This window comes from Chlorocebus sabaeus, chromosome 8, assembly GCF_047675955.1.
Source record: "Chlorocebus sabaeus isolate Y175 chromosome 8, mChlSab1.0.hap1, whole genome shotgun sequence".
NCBI lineage: Eukaryota > Metazoa > Chordata > Mammalia > Primates > Cercopithecidae > Chlorocebus > Chlorocebus sabaeus.
Window position 1 is genome coordinate 47,295,720 of NC_132911.1, and position 16,381 is coordinate 47,312,100.

Here is a 16,381-nt window from a genome sequence, read left to right on the forward strand (position 1 = left end):
GGGCTATGGTGAAAAAGGAAATATCTTCCGTTCAAAACTGGAAAGAAGCTTTCTGAGAAACTGCTCTGTGTTCTGTTAAATCATCTCACAGAGTTACATCTTCCCCATCAAGAAGCGTTTCGCTAAGACTGTTCTTCTGGAATTGGCAAAGGGATATTTGGAAGCCCATAGAGGGCTATGTTGGAAAGGAAATATCTTCCGTTCAAAAGTGGAAAGAAGCTTTCTGAGAAACTGCTCTGTGTTCTGTTAATTCGTCTCAGAGAGTTACATCTTTCCCTTCAAGAAGCCTTTCGCTAAGGCTGTTCTTGTGGAATTGGCAAAGAGATATTTGGAAGCCCATAGAGGGCTATGGTGAAAAAGGAAATATCTTCCGTTCAAAACTGGAAAGAAGCTTTTCGAGAAACTGCTCTGTGTTCTGTTAATTCATCTCACAGAGTTACATCTTTCCCTTCAAGAAGCCTTTCGCTAAGGCTGTTCTTGTGGAATTGGCAAAGTGATATTTGGAAGCCCATAGAGGGCTATGGTGAAAAAAGGAAAAATCTTCCCTTCAAAACTGGAAAGAAGCTTTCTGAGAAACTGCTCTGTGTTCTGTTAATTCATCTCACAGAGTTACATCTTTCCCTTAAGGAAGCATTTCCCTAAGGCTGTTCTTGTGGAATTGGCAAAGTGATATTTGGAAACCCATAGAGGGCTATGGTGAAAAAGGAAATATCTTCCTTTCAAAACTGGAAAAAAGCTTTCTGAGAAACTGCTCTGTGTTCTGTTAATTCATCTCACAGTGTTACATCTTTCCCTTCAGGAAGCCTTTCGCTAAGGCTGTTCTTGTGGAATTGGCAAAGGGATATTTGGAAGCCCATAGAGGGCTATGGTGAAAAAGGAAATATCTTCCGTTCAAAACCGGAAAGAAGCTTTCTGAGAAAGTGCTCTGTGTTCTGTTAAATCATCTCACAGAGTTACATCTTCCCCATCAAGAAGCGTTTCGTTAAGGCTGTTCTTGTGGAATGGGCAAAGGGATATTTGGAAGCCCATAGGGGGCTTTGCTGAAAAAGGAAATATCTTCCGTTCAAAACTGGAAGGAAGCTTTCTGAGAAACTGCTCTGTGTTCTGTTAATTCATATCACAGAGTTACATCTTTCCCTTCAAGAAGCCTTTCGCTAAGGCTGTTCTTGTGGAATTGGCAAAGGGATATTTGGAAGCCCATGGAGGGCTATGGTGAAAAAGGAAATATCTTCCGTTCAAAACTGGAAAGAAGATTTCTGAGAAACTGCTCTGTGTTCTGTTAATTCTTCTCACAGAGTTACATCTTTCCCTTCAAGAATCCTTTCGTTAAGGGTGTATTTGTGGAATTCGCAAAGGGATATTTGGAAGCCCATAGAGGGCTATGGTGAAAAAGGAAATATCTTCCGTTCAAAACTGGAAAGAAGCTTTCTGAGAAACTGCTCTGTGTTCTGTTAATTCATCTCACAGAGTTACATCTTTCCCTTCAAGAAGCCTTTCGCTAAGACTGTTCCTTTGGAATTGGCAAAGTGATATTTGGAAGCCCATAGAGGACTATGGTGAAAAACGAAATATCTTCCGTTCAAAACTGGAAAGAAGCTTTCTGAGAAAATGTTCTGTGTTCTGTTAATTAATCTCACAGAGTTACATCTTTCCCTTCAAGAATCCTTTCGCTAAGGCTGTTCTTGTGGAATTGGCAAAGGGATATTTGGATGCCCATAGAGGGCTATGGTGAAAAAGGAAATATCTTCCGTTCAAAACTGGAAAGAAGCCTTCTGAGAAACTGGTCTGTGTTCTGTTAATTCATCTCACAGAGTGACATCTTTCCCTTCAAGAAGCCTTTCGCTTAGGCTGTTCTTGTGGTATTGGCAAAGGGATATTTGGAAGCCCATAGAGGGCTATGGTGAAAAAGGAAATATCTTCCGTTCAAAACTGGAAAGAAGCTTTCTGAGAGACTGCTCTGTGTTCTGTTAATTCATCTAACAGAGTTGCATCTTTCTCTTCAAGAAGCCTTTCGCTAAGTCTGTTCTTGTGGAATTGGCAAAGGGATATTTGGAAGCCCATAGAGGGCTATGATGAAAAAGGAAATATCTTCCGTTCAAAACTGGAAAGAAGCTTTCTGAGAGACTGCTCTGCGTTCTATTAATTCATCTCACAGAGTTACATCTTTCCCTTCAAGAAGCCTCTCGCTGAGGCTGTTCTTGTGGAATTCGCAAAGTGATATTTGGACGCCCTTAGAGGGCTATGGTGAAAAAGGAAATATCTTCCGTTCAAAACTGGAAAGAAGCTTTCTGAGAAACTGCTCTGTGTTCTGCTAAATCATCTCACAGAGTTACACCTTCCCCATCAAGAATCGTTTCGCTAAGACTGTTCTTCTGGAATTGGCAAAGGGATATTTGGAAGCCCATAGAGGGCTATGGTGAAAAAGGAAATATCTTCCGTTCAAAAGTGGAAAGAAGCTTTCTAAGAATCTGGTCTGTGTTCTGTTAATTCATCTCACAGAGTTACATCTTTCCCTTCAAGAAGCCTTTCGCTAAGGCTGTTCTTGTGGAATTGGCAAAGGGATATTTGGAAGCCCATGGAGGGCTATGGTGAAAAAGGAAATATCTTCCGTTCAAAACTGGAAAGAAGCTTTCTGAGAAACTGCTCTGTGTTCTGTTAATTCTTCTCACAGAGTTACATCTTTCCCTTCAAGAATCCTTTCGCTAAGGCTGTACTTGTGGAATTCGCAAAGGGATATTTGGAAGCCCATAGAGGGCTATGGTGAAAAAGGAAGTATCTTCCGTTGAAAACTGGAAAGAAGCTTTCTGAGAAACTGCTCTGTGTTCTGTTAATTCATCTCACAGTGTTACATCTTTCCCTTCAGGAAGCCTTTCGCTAAGGCTGTTCTTGTGGAATTGGCCAAGGGATATTAGGAAACCCATAGAGGGCTATGGTGAAAAAGGAAATATCTTCCGTTCAAAACCGGAAAGAAGCTTTCTGAGAAACTGCTCTGTGTTCTGTTAATTCATCTCACAGAGTTACATCTTTCCCTTCAAGAAGCCTTTCGCTGAGGCTCTTCTTGTGGAATTGGCAAAGGGATATTTGGAAGTCCTTAGAGGGCTATGGTGAAAAACGAATTATCTTCCGTTCAAAAATGGAAACAAGCTTTCTGAGAGACTGCTCTGTGTTCTGTTAATTCATCTCACAGAGTTACATCTTTCCCTTCAAGAATCCTTTCGCTAAGGCTGTACTTGTGGAATGCGCAAAGGGATATTTGGAAGCCCCTAGAGGGCTATGGTGAAAAAGGAAATATCTTCCGTTCAAAACTGTAAAGAAGCTTTCTGAGAAACTGCTCTGTGTTCTGTTAATTCATCTCACAGAGTTACATCTTCCCTGTCAAAAGCGTTTCGCTAAGGCTGTTGTTGTGGTATTGGCAAAAGGATATTTGGAAGCCCATAGAGGGCTACGGTGAAAAAGGAAATATCTTCCGTTCAAAACTGGAAAGAAGCTTTCTGAGAAACTGCTCTGTGTTCTGTTAATTCATCTCACAGAGTTACATCTTTCCCTTCAAGAAGCCTTTCCCTAAGGCTGTTCTTGTGGAATTGGCAAAGGGATATTTGGAAGCCCATAGAGGGCTATGGTGAAAAAGGAAATATCTTCCGTTCAAAACTGGAAAGAAGCTTTCGGAGAAACTGCTCTGTGTTCTGTTAAATCATCTCACAGAGTTACATCTTCCCCATCAAGAAACGTTTCGCTAAGACTGTTCTTCTGGAATTGGCAAAGGGATATTTGGAAGCCCACAGAGGGCTATGTTGGAAAGGAAATATCTTCCGTTCAAAACTGGAGAGAAGCTTTCTGAGAAACTGCTCTGTGTTCTGTTAATTCATCTCACAGAGTTACATATTTCCCTTCAAGAAGCCTTTCGCTAAGGCTGTTCTTGTGGAATTGGCAAAAGGATATTTGGAAGCCCATAGAGGGCTATGGTGAAAAAGGAAATATCTTCCGTTCAAAACTGGAAAGAAGCTTTCTGAGAAACTGCTCTGTGTTCTGTTAAATCATCTCACAGAGTTACATCTTCCCCATCAAGAAGCGTTTCGCTAAGACTGTTCTTCTGGAATTGGCAAAGGGATATTTGGAAGCCCATAGAGGGCTATGTTGGAAAGGAAATATCTTCCGTTCAAAAGTGGAAAGAAGCTTTCTGAGAAACTGCTCTGTGTTCTGTTAATTCGTCTCAGAGAGTTACATCTTTCCCTTCAAGAAGCCTTTCGCTAAGGCTGTTCTTGTGGAATTGGCAAAGAGATATTTGGAAGCCCATAGAGGGCTATGGTGAAAAAGGAAATATCTTCCGTTCAAAACTGGAAAGAAGCTTTTCGAGAAACTGCTCTGTGTTCTGTTAATTCATCTCACAGAGTTACATCTTTCCCTTCAAGAAGCCTTTCGCTAAGGCTGTTCTTGTGGAATTGGCAAAGTGATATTTGGAAGCCCATAGAGGGCTATGGTGAAAAAAGGAAAAATCTTCCCTTCAAAACTGGAAAGAAGCTTTCTGAGAAACTGCTCTGTGTTCTGTTAATTCATCTCACAGAGTTACATCTTTCCCTTAAGGAAGCATTTCCCTAAGGCTGTTCTTGTGGAATTGGCAAAGTGATATTTGGAAACCCATAGAGGGCTATGGTGAAAAAGGAAATATCTTCCTTTCAAAACTGGAAAAAAGCTTTCTGAGAAACTGCTCTGTGTTCTGTTAATTCATCTCACAGTGTTACATCTTTCCCTTCAGGAAGCCTTTCGCTAAGGCTGTTCTTGTGGAATTGGCAAAGGGATATTTGGAAGCCCATAGAGGGCTATGGTGAAAAAGGAAATATCTTCCGTTCAAAACCGGAAAGAAGCTTTCTGAGAAAGTGCTCTGTGTTCTGTTAAATCATCTCACAGAGTTACATCTTCCCCATCAAGAAGCGTTTCGTTAAGGCTGTTCTTGTGGAATGGGCAAAGGGATATTTGGAAGCCCATAGGGGGCTTTGCTGAAAAAGGAAATATCTTCCGTTCAAAACTGGAAGGAAGCTTTCTGAGAAACTGCTCTGTGTTCTGTTAATTCATATCACAGAGTTACATCTTTCCCTTCAAGAATCCTTTCGCTAAGGCTGTTCTTGTGGAATTGGCAAAGGGATATTTGGATGCCCATAGAGGGTATGGTGAAAAAGGAAATATCTTCCGTTCAAAACTGGAAAGAAGCTATCTGAGAAACTGGTCTGTGTTCTTTTAATTCATCTCACAGAGTTACATCTTTCCCTTCAAGAAGCCTTTCGCTTAGGCTGTTCTTGTGGTATTGGCAAAGGGATATTTTGAAGCCCTTAGAGGGCTATGGTGAATAAGGAAATATCTTCCGTTCAAAACTGGAAAGAAGCTTTCTGAGAAACTGCTCTGTGTTCTGTTAATTCATCTCACAGAGTTACATCTTTCCCTTCAAGAAGCCTTTCGTTAAGTCTGTTCTTTTGGAATTGGCAAAGTGATATTTGGAAGCCCATAGAGGGCTATGGTGAAAAAGGAAATATCTTCCTTTCAAAACTGGATAGAAGCTTTCTGAGAAACTTCTCTGTGTTCTGTTAATTTATCTCACAAAGTTACATCTTTCCCTTCAGGAAGCCTTTCGCTAAGTCTGTTCTTGTGGAATTGGCAAAGGGATATTTGGAAGCCCATAGAGGGCTATGCTGAAAAAGGAAATATCTTCCGTTCAAAACTGGAAAGAAGCATTCTGAGAGACTGCTCTGCGTTCTGTTAATTCATCTCACAGTGTTACATCTTTCCCTTCAAGAAGCCTTTCGCTGAGGCTGTTCCTGTGGAATTGGCAAAGGTATATTTGGAAGCCCTTAGAGGGCTACGGTGAAAAAGGAAATATCTTCCGTTCAAACCTGGAAAGAAGCTTTCTGAGAAACTGCTCTGTGTTCTGTTAATTCATCTCACAGAGTTACAGCTTTCCCTTCAAGAATCCTTTCGCTAAGGCTGTAGTTGTGGAATTCCCAAAGTGATATTTGGAAGCCCATAGAGGGCTATGGTGAAAAAGGAAATATCTTCCGTTCAAAGCTGGAAAGAACCTTTCTGAGAAACTGTTCTGTGTTCTGTTAATTCATCTCACAGAGTTACATCTTTCCCTTCAAGAAGCCTTTCGCTAAGGCTGTTCTTGTGTATTTCGCAAAGTGATATTTGGAAGCCCATAGAGGGCTATGGTGAAAAAGGAAATATCTTCCGTTCAAAACTGGAAAGAAGCTTTCTGAGAAACTGCTCTGTGTTCTATTAATTGATCTCACAGAGTTACATCTTTCCCTTCAAGAAGCGTTTCGCTTAGGCTGTTCTTGTGGTATTGGCAAAGGGATATTTGGAAGCCCATAGAGGGCTATGCTGAAAAAGGAAATGTCTTCCGTTCAAAACTGGAAAGAAGCTTTCTGAGAGGCTGCTCTGTGTTCTGTTAATTAATCTCACAGAGTTGCATTTTTCCCTTCAAGAAGCCTTTCGCCAAGGCTGTTCTTGTGGAATTGGCAAAGGGATATTTGCAAGCCCGTAGAGTTCTATGGTGAAAAAGGAAATATCTTCCGTTCAAAACTGGAAAGAAGCTTTCTGAGAAACTGCTCTGTGTTCTGTTAATTCATCTCACAGAGTTACATCTTTCCCTTCAAGAAGCCTTTCGCTAAGACTGTTCTTGTGGAATTGGCAAAGGAATATTTGGAAGCCCATAGAGGGCTATATTGAAAAAGGAAATATCTTCCGTTCAAAACTGGAAAGAAGCTTTCTGAGAAACTGCTCTGTGTTCTGTTAATTCATCTCACAGAGTTACATGTTTCCCTTCAAGAATCCTTTCGCTAAGGCTGTTCTTGTGGAATTGGCAAAGGGATATTTGGATGCCCATAGAGGGCTATGGTGAAAAAGGAAATATCTTCCGTTCAAAACTGGAAAGAAGCTATCTGAGAAACTGGTCTGTGTTCTGTTAATTCATCTCACAGAGTTACATCTTTCCCTTCAAGAAGCCTTTCGCTTAGGCTGTTCTTGTGGTATTGGCAAAGGGATATTTTGAAGCCCTTAGAGGGCTATGGTGAATAAGGAAATATCTTCCGTTCAAAACTGGAAAGAGGCTTTCTGAGAAACTTCTCTGTGTTCTGTTAATTTATCTCAGAATGTTACATCTTTCCCTTCAGGAAGCCTTTCGCTAAGTCTGTTCTTGTGGAATTGGCAAAGAGATATTTGGAAGCCCATAGAGGGCTATGCTGAAAAAGGAAATATCTTCCGTTCAAAACTGGAAAGAAGCTTTCTGAGTAACTGCTCTGTGTTCTGTTAATTCATTTCACAGAGTTACATCTTTCCCTTCAAGAAGGCTTTCGCTAAGGCTGTTCTTGTGGAATTGGCAAAGGGATATTTGGGTGCCCATAGAGTGCTATGGTAAAAAAGGAAATATCTTCCGTTCAAAACTGGAAAGAAGCTTTCTGAGAAACTGCTCTGTGTTCTGTTAATTCATCTCACAGAGTTACATCTTTCCTTTCAAGAAGCGTTTCGCTTAGGATTTCTTGTGGTATTGGCAAAGGGATATTTGGAAGCCCATAGAGGGCTATGCTGAAAAGGGAAATGTCTTCCGTTCAAAACTGGAAAGAAGCTTTCTGAGAGACTGCTCTGTGTTCTGTTAATTCATCTCACAGAGTTACATCTTTCCCTTCAAGAAGCCTTTCGCTAAGGCTGTTCTTGTGGAATTGGCAGAGGAATATTTGGAAGCCCATAGAGGGCTATATTGAAAAAAGAAATATCTTCCGTTCAAAACTGGAAAGAAGCTTTCTGAGAAACTGCTCTGTGTTCTGTTAATTCATCTCACAGAGTTACATCTTTCCCTTCAGGAAGACTTTCGCTAATCTGTTCTTGTGGAATTGGCAAAGTGATATTTGGAAGCCCATAGAGGGCTTTGGTGAAAAAGGAAATATCTTCCTTTCAAAACAGGAAAAAAGCTTTCTGAGAAACTGCTCTGTGTTCTGTTATTTCATCTCACAGAGTTACATCTTTCCCTTCAGGAAGCCTTTCGCTAAGGCTGTTCTTGTTGAATTGGCAAAGGGATATTTGGAAGCTCATAGAGGGCTATATTGAAAAAGGAAATATCTTCCGTTCAAAACTGGAAAGAAGCTTTCTGAGAGACTGCTCTGTGTTCTCTTAATTCATCTCACAGAGTTACATCTTTCCCTACAAGAAGCCTTTCGCTAAGACTGTTCTTTTGGAATTGGCAAAGTGATATTTGGAAGCCCATAGAGGGCTATGGTGAAAAAGGAAATATCTTCCGTTCAAAACTGGAAAGAAGCTTTCTGAGAAACTGCTCTGTGTTCTGTTAATTCATCTCACAGAGTTACATCTTTCCTTTCAAGAAGCGTTTCGCTTAGGATGTTCTTGTGTTATTGGCAAAGGGATATTTGGAAGCCCATAGAGGGCTATGCAGAAAAGGGAAATGTCTTCCGTTCAAAACTGGAAAGAAGCTTTCTGAGAGACTTCTCTGTGTTCTGTTAATTCATCTCACAGAGTTACATCTTTCCCTTCAAGAAGCCTTTCGCTAAAGCTGTTCTTGTGGAATTGGCAAAGGAATATTTGGAAGCCCATAGAGGGGTATATTGAAAAAAGAAATATCTTCCGTTCAAAACTGGAAAGAAGCTTTCTGAGAAACTGCTCTGTGTTTTGTTAATTCATCTCACAGAGTTACATCTTTCCCTTCAGGAAGCCTTTCGCTAAGGCTGTTCTTGTGGAATTGGCAAAGTGATATTTGGAAGCCCATAGAGGGCTTTGGTGAAAAAGGAAATATCTTCCTTTCAAAACAGGAAAAAAGCTTTCTGAGAAACTGCTCTGTGTTCTGTTATTTCATCTCACAGAGTTACATCTTTCCCTTCAGGAAGCCTTTCGCTAAGGCTGTTCTTGTTGAATTGGCAAAGGGATATTTGGAAGCTCATAGAGGGCTATATTGAAAAAGGAAATATCTTCCGTTCAAAACTGGAAAGAAGCTTTCTGAGAGACTGCTCTGTGTTCTCTTAATTCATCTCACAGAGTTACATCTTTCCCTACAAGAAGCCATTCGCTAAGACTGTTCTTTTGGAATTGGCAAAGTGATATTTGGAAGCCCATAGAGGGCTATGGTGAAAAAGGAAATATCTTCCGTTCAAAACTGGAAAGAAGCTTTCTGTGAAACTACTCTGTGTTCTGTTAATTCATCTCACAGAGTTACATCTTTGCCTTCAAGAAGCCTTTCGCTAAGGCTGTTCTTGTGGTATTGGTAAAGTGATATTTGGAAGCCCATAGAGGGCTATGTTGAAAATAGGAAATATGTTCCGTTCAAAACTGGAAAGAAGCTTTCTGAGAAACTGCTGTGTGTTCTGTTAATTCATCTCACAGAGTTACATCTTTCCCTTCAAGAAGCCTTTCGCTAAGGCTGTTCTTGTGGAATTGGCAAAGTGATATTACGAAGCCCATAGAGGGCTATGGTGAAAAAGGAAATATCTTCCTTTCAAAACTGGAAAGAAGCTTTCTGAGAAACTGCTCTGTGTTCTGTTAATTCATCTCACATAGTTACATCTCTCCCTTCAAGAAGCCTTTCGCTAAGGCTCTTCTTGTGGAATTGGCAAAGGGATATTTAAGCCCTTAGAGGGCTATGGTGAAAAAGGAAATATCTTCCGTTCAAAACTGGAAAGAAGCTTTCTGCGAAACTGCTCTGTGTTCTGATAATTCATCTCACAGTTACATCTTTCCCTTCAAGAATCCTTTCGCTAAGGCAGTACTTGTGGAATTGGCAAAGGGAAATTTGGATGCCCATAGAGGGCTATGGTGAAAAAGGAAATATCTTCCGTTCAAAACTGGAAAGAAGCTTTCTGAGAAACTGCTCTGTGTTCTGTTAATTCATCTCACAGTGTTACATCTTTCCCTTCAAGAATCCTTTCGCTAAGTCTGTTCTTGTGGATTTGGCAAAGGGATATTTTGATGCCCATAGAGGGCTATGGTGAAAAAGGAAATATCTTCCGTTCAAAACTGGAAAGAAGCTATCTGAGAAACTGGTCTGTGTTCTGTTAATTCATCTCATAGAGTTGCATCTTTCCCTTCAAGAAGCCTTTCGCTAAGTCTGTTCTTGTGGAATTGGCAAAGGGATATTTGGAAGACAATAGAGGGCTATGGTGAAAAAGGAAATATCTTCCGTTCAAAACTGGAAAGAAGCTTTCTGAGAAACTGCTCGGTGTTCTGTTAATTCATCTCACAGAGTTACATCTTTCCCTTCAAGAAGCCTTTCGCTAAGACTGTTCTTTTGGAATTGGCAAAGTGATATTTGGAAGCCCATAGAGGGCTATGTTGAAAAAGGAAATATCTTCCGTTCAAAACTGGAAAGTAGCTTTCTGAGAAACTGCTCAGTGTTCTGTTAATTCATCTCACAGAGTTACATCTTTCCCTTCAACAAGCCTTTCGCTAAGGCTGTTCTTGTGGAATTGGCAAAGGGATATTTGGAAGCACATAGAGGTCTATATTGAAAAAGGAAATATCTTCCGTTCAAAACTGGAAAGAAGCTTTCTGAGAAACTGTTCTGTGTTCTGTTAATTCATCTAACAGAGTTACATCTTTCCCTTAAAAAAGCCTTTTGCTAAGGCTGTTCTTGTGGAATTGGCAAAGTGATATTTTGAAGCCCATAGAGCGCTATGGTGAAAAAGGAAATGTCTTAATTTCAAAACTGGAAAGAAGCTTTCTGAGAAACTGCTCTGTGTTCTGTTAATTCATCTCACAGAGTTACATCTTTGCCTTCAAGAAGCCTTTCGCTAAGGCTGTTCTTGTGGTATTGGTAAAGTGATATTTGGAAGCCCATAGAGGGCTATGTTGAAAATAGGAAATATGTTCCGTTCAAAACTGGAAAGAAGCTTTCTGAGAAACTGCTGTGTGTTCTGTTAATTCATCTCACAGAGTTACATCTTTCCCTTCAAGAAGCCTTTCGCTAAGGCTGTTCTTGTGGAATTGGCAAAGTGATATTACGAAGCCCATAGAGGGCTATGGTGAAAAAGGAAATATCTTCCTTTCAAAACTGGAAAGAAGCTTTCTGAGAAACTGCTCTGTGTTCTGTTAATTCATCTCACATAGTTACATCTCTCCCTTCAAGAAGCCTTTCGCTAAGGCTCTTCTTGTGGAATTGGCAAAGGGATATTTAAGCCCTTAGAGGGCTATGGTGAAAAAGGAAATATCTTCCGTTCAAAACTGGAAAGAAGCTTTCTGCGAAACTGCTCTGTGTTCTGATAATTCATCTCACAGTTACATCTTTCCCTTCAAGAATCCTTTCGCTAAGGCAGTACTTGTGGAATTGGCAAAGGGAAATTTGGATGCCCATAGAGGGCTATGGTGAAAAAGGAAATATCTTCCGTTCAAAACTGGAAAGAAGCTTTCTGAGAAACTGCTCTGTGTTCTGTTAATTCATCTCACAGTGTTACATCTTTCCCTTCAAGAATCCTTTCGCTAAGTCTGTTCTTGTGGATTTGGCAAAGGGATATTTTGATGCCCATAGAGGGCTATGGTGAAAAAGGAAATATCTTCCGTTCAAAACTGGAAAGAAGCTATCTGAGAAACTGGTCTGTGTTCTGTTAATTCATCTCATAGAGTTGCATCTTTCCCTTCAAGAAGCCTTTCGCTAAGTCTGTTCTTGTGGAATTGGCAAAGGGATATTTGGAAGACAATAGAGGGCTATGGTGAAAAAGGAAATATCTTCCGTTCAAAACTGGAAAGAAGCTTTCTGAGAAACTGCTCGGTGTTCTGTTAATTCATCTCACAGAGTTACATCTTTCCCTTCAAGAAGCCTTTCGCTAAGACTGTTCTTTTGGAATTGGCAAAGTGATATTTGGAAGCCCATAGAGGGCTATGTTGAAAAAGGAAATATCTTCCGTTCAAAACTGGAAAGTAGCTTTCTGAGAAACTGCTCAGTGTTCTGTTAATTCATCTCACAGAGTTACATCTTTCCCTTCAACAAGCCTTTCGCTAAGGCTGTTCTTGTGGAATTGGCAAAGGGATATTTGGAAGCACATAGAGGTCTATATTGAAAAAGGAAATATCTTCCGTTCAAAACTGGAAAGAAGCTTTCTGAGAAACTGTTCTGTGTTCTGTTAATTCATCTAACAGAGTTACATCTTTCCCTTAAAAAAGCCTTTTGCTAAGGCTGTTCTTGTGGAATTGGCAAAGTGATATTTTGAAGCCCATAGAGCGCTATGGTGAAAAAGGAAATGTCTTAATTTCAAAACTGGAAAGAAGCTTTCTGAGAAACTGCTCTGTGTTCTGTTCATTTATCTCACAGAGTTACATCTTTCCCTTCAGGAAGCCTTTCGCTAAGGCTCTTCTTGTGGAATTGGCAAAGTGATATTTGGAAGCCCATAGAGGGCTTTGGTGAAAAAGGAAATATCTTCCTTTCAAAACAGGAAAAAAGCTTTCTGAGAAACTGCTCTGTGTTCTGTTAATTCATCTCACAGAGTTACATCTTTCCCTTCAAGAAGCCTTTCACTAAGGCTGTTCTTGTTGAATTGGCAAAGGGATATTTGGAAGCTCATAGAGGGCTATATTGAAAAAGGAAATATCTTCCGTTCAAAACTGGAAAGAAGCTTTCTGAGAGACTGCTCTGTGTTCTCTTAATTCATCTCACAGTGTTACATCTTTCCCTACAAGAAGCCTATCGCTAAGACTGTTCTTTTGGAATTGGCAAAGTGATATTTGGAAGCCCATAGAGGGCTATGGTGAAAAAGGAAATATCTTCCGTTCAAAACTGGAAAGAAGCTTTCTGAGAAACTGCTCTGTGTTCTGTTAATTCATCTCACAGAGTTACATCTTTCCCTTCAAGAAGCCTTTCGCTAAGGCTGTTCTTGTGGTATTGGCAAAGTGATATTTGGAAGCCCATAGAGGGCTATGGTGAAAAAAGGAAATATCTTCCGTTCAAAACTGGAAAGAAGCTTTCTGAGAAACTGCTGTGTGTTCTGTTAATTCATCTCACAGAGTTACATCTTTCCCTTCAAGAAGCCTTTCGCTAAGGCTGTTCTTGTGGAATTGGCAAAGTGATATTACGAAGCCCATAGAGGGCTATGGTGAAAAAGGAAATATCTTCCTTTCAAAACTGGAAAGAAGCTTTCTGAGAAACTGCTCTGTGTTCTGTTAATTCATCTCACATAGTTACATCTCTCCCTTCAAGAAGCCTTTCGCTAAGGCTCTTCTTGTGGAATTGGCAAAGGGATATTTAAGCCCTTAGAGGGCTATGGTGAAAAAGGAAATATCTTCCGTTCAAAACTGGAAAGAAGCTTTCTGAGAAACTGCTCTGTGTTCTGATAATTCATCTCACAGAGTTACATCTTTCCCTTCAAGAATCCTTTCGCTAAGGCAGTACTTGTGGAATTGGCAAAATGAAATTTGGATGCCCATAGAGGGCTATGGTGAAAAAGGAAATATCTTCCGTTCAAAACTGGAAAGAAGTTTTCTGAGAAACTGCTCTGTGTTCTGTTAATTCATCTCACAGAGTTACATCTTTCCCTTCAAGAATCCTTTCGCTAAGTCTGTTCTTGTGGAATTGGCAAAGGGATATTTTGATGCCCATAGAGGGCTATGGTGAAAAAGGAAATATCTTCCGTTCAAAACTGGAAAGAAGCTATCTGAGAAACTGGTCTGTGTTCTGTTAATTCATCTCACAGAGTTGCATCTTTCCCTTCAAGAAGCCTTTCGCTAAGTCTGTTCTTGTGGAATTTGCAAAGGGATATTTGGAAGACAATAGAGGGCTATGGTGAAAAAGGAAATATCTTCCGTTCAAAACTGGAAAGAAGCTTTCTGAGAAACTGCTCGGTGTTCTGTTAATTCATCTCACAGAGTTACATCTTTCCCTTCAAGAAGCCTTTCGCTAAGGCTGTTCTTGTGGAATTGGCAAAGAAATATTACGAAGCCCATATAGGGCTATGGTGAAAAAGGAAATATCTTCCGTTCAAAACTGGAAAGAAGCTGTCTGAGAAACTGGTCTGTGTTCTGTTAATTCATCTCACAGAGTTACATCTTTCCCTTCAAGAAGCCTTTCGCTTAGGCTATTCTTGTAGAATTGGCAAAGGGATATTTGGAAGCCGATATAGGGCTATGGTGAAAAAGGAAATATCGTCCGTTCAAAACTGGAAAGAAGCTTTCTGAGAGACGGCTCTGTGTTCTGTTAATTCATCTCACAGAGTTACATCTTTCCCTTCAAGAAGCCTTTCGCTAAGACTGTTCTTGTGGAATTGGAAAAGGGATATTTGGATGCCCATAGAGGGCTATGGTGAAAAAGGAAATATCTTCCGTTCAAAACTGGAAAGAAGCTTTCTGAGAAACTGCTCTGTGTTCTGTTAATTCATCTCACAGAGTAACATCTTTCCCTTCAAGAAGTCTTTCGCTAAGACTGTTCTTTTAGAATTGGCAAAGTGATATTTGGAAGCCCATAGAGGGCTATGGTGAAAAAAGGAAATATCTTCCGTTCAAAACTGGAAAGATCCTTTCTGAGAAACTGCTCTGTGTTCTGTTAATTCATCTAACAGAGTTACATCTTTCCCTTTAAGAAGCTTTTCGCTAAGGCTGTTCTTGTGGAATTGGCAAAGTGATATTTGGAAGACCATAGAGGGCTACGGTGAAAAAGGAAATATCTTCCTTTCAAAACTGGAAAGAAGCTTTCTGAGAAACTGCTCTGTGTTCTGTTAATTTATCTCACAGAGTTACATCTTTCCCTTCAGGAAGCCTTTTGCTAAGTCTGTTCTTGTGGAATTGGCAAAGGGATATTTGGAAGCCCATATAGGGCTATGCTGAAAAAGGAAATATCTTCCGATGAAAACTGGAAAGAAGCTTTTTGAGAGACTGCTCGGCGTTCTGTTAATTCATCTCACAGAGTTACATCTTTCCCTTCAAGAAGCCTTTCGCTGAGGCTGTTCTTGTGGAATTGGCAAACGTATATTTGGAAGCCCATAGAGGGCTATGGTGAAAAAGGAAATATCTTAAGTTCAAAACTGGAAAGAAGATTTCTGAGAAACTGCTCTGTGTTCTGTTAATTCATCTCACAGAGTTACATCTTTCCCTTCAAGAATCCTTTCGCTAAGGCTGTACTTGTGGAATTCGCAAAGTGATATTTGGAAGCCCCTAGAGGGCTATGGTGAAAAAGGAAATATCTTCCTTTCAAAACTGGAAAAAAGCTTTCTGAGAAACTGCTCTGTGTTCTGTTAATTCATCTCACAGAGTTACATCTTTCCCTTCAGGAAGCCTTTCGCTAAGGCTGTTCTTGTTGAATTGGCAGAGGGATATTTGGAAGCCCTTAGAGGGCTATGGTGAAAAAGGAAATATCTTCCGTTCAAAACTGGAAAGAAGCTTTCTGAGAGACTGCTCTGCCTTCTGTTAATTCATCTCACAGAGTTACATCTTTCCCTTCAAGAAGCCTTTCGCTAAGGCTGTTCTTGTGGAATTGGCAAAGGGATATTTGGAAGCCCATAGAGGGCTATGGAGAAAAAGGAAATATCTTCCGTTAAAAACTGGAAAGAAGCTTTCTGAGAAACTGCTCTCTGTTCTGTTAATTCATCTCACAGAGTTACATCTTTCCCTTCAGGAAGACTTTCGCTAAGGCTGTTCTTGTGGAATTGGCAAAGAGATATTTGGAAGCCCTTAGAGGGCTATGGTGAAAAAGGAAATATTTCCTTTCAAAACTGGAAAAAAGCTTTCTGAGAAACTGCTCTGTGAAAAAAAAGGAAATATGGTGAAAAGGACCTTAGCGAAAGGCTTCTTGAAGGGAAAGATGTAACTCTGAGAGATGTATTAAGAGAACACAAAGCAGTTTCTCAGAAAGCTTCCTGCCAGTTTTCAACGGAAGATATGTCCTTTTTCACCATAGCCCTCTATGAGCTTCCAAATATCACTTTGTAAATTCCACAAGAACAGCCTTAGCGAAAGGCTTTTAGAAGGGAAAGATGTAACACTGTGACATGTATTAACAGAACACAAAGGAGTTTTACAGAAAGCTTCTTTCCAGTTTTTAACGGTAGATATTTCCTTTTTCACCATAGCCCTCTATGGGCTTCCAAATATCCCTTTGCCAATTCCACAAGAACAGCCTTAGCGAAAGGATTCTTGAAGGGAAAGATGTAACTCTGTGAGATGAATTAACAGAACACAGAGCAGTTTCTCAGAAAGCTTCTTTCCAGTTTTGAACGTAAGATATTTCCTTTTTCACCATAGCCCTCTATGTGCTTCCAAATATCCCTTTGCCAATTCCACAAGAACAGCCTTAGCAAAAGGCTTCTTGAAGGGAAAGATGTAACTCTGTGAGATGAATTAACAGAACACAGAGCAGTTTCTCAGAAAGCTTCTTTCCAGTTTTGAACGGAAGATATTTCCTTTTTCACCATAGCCC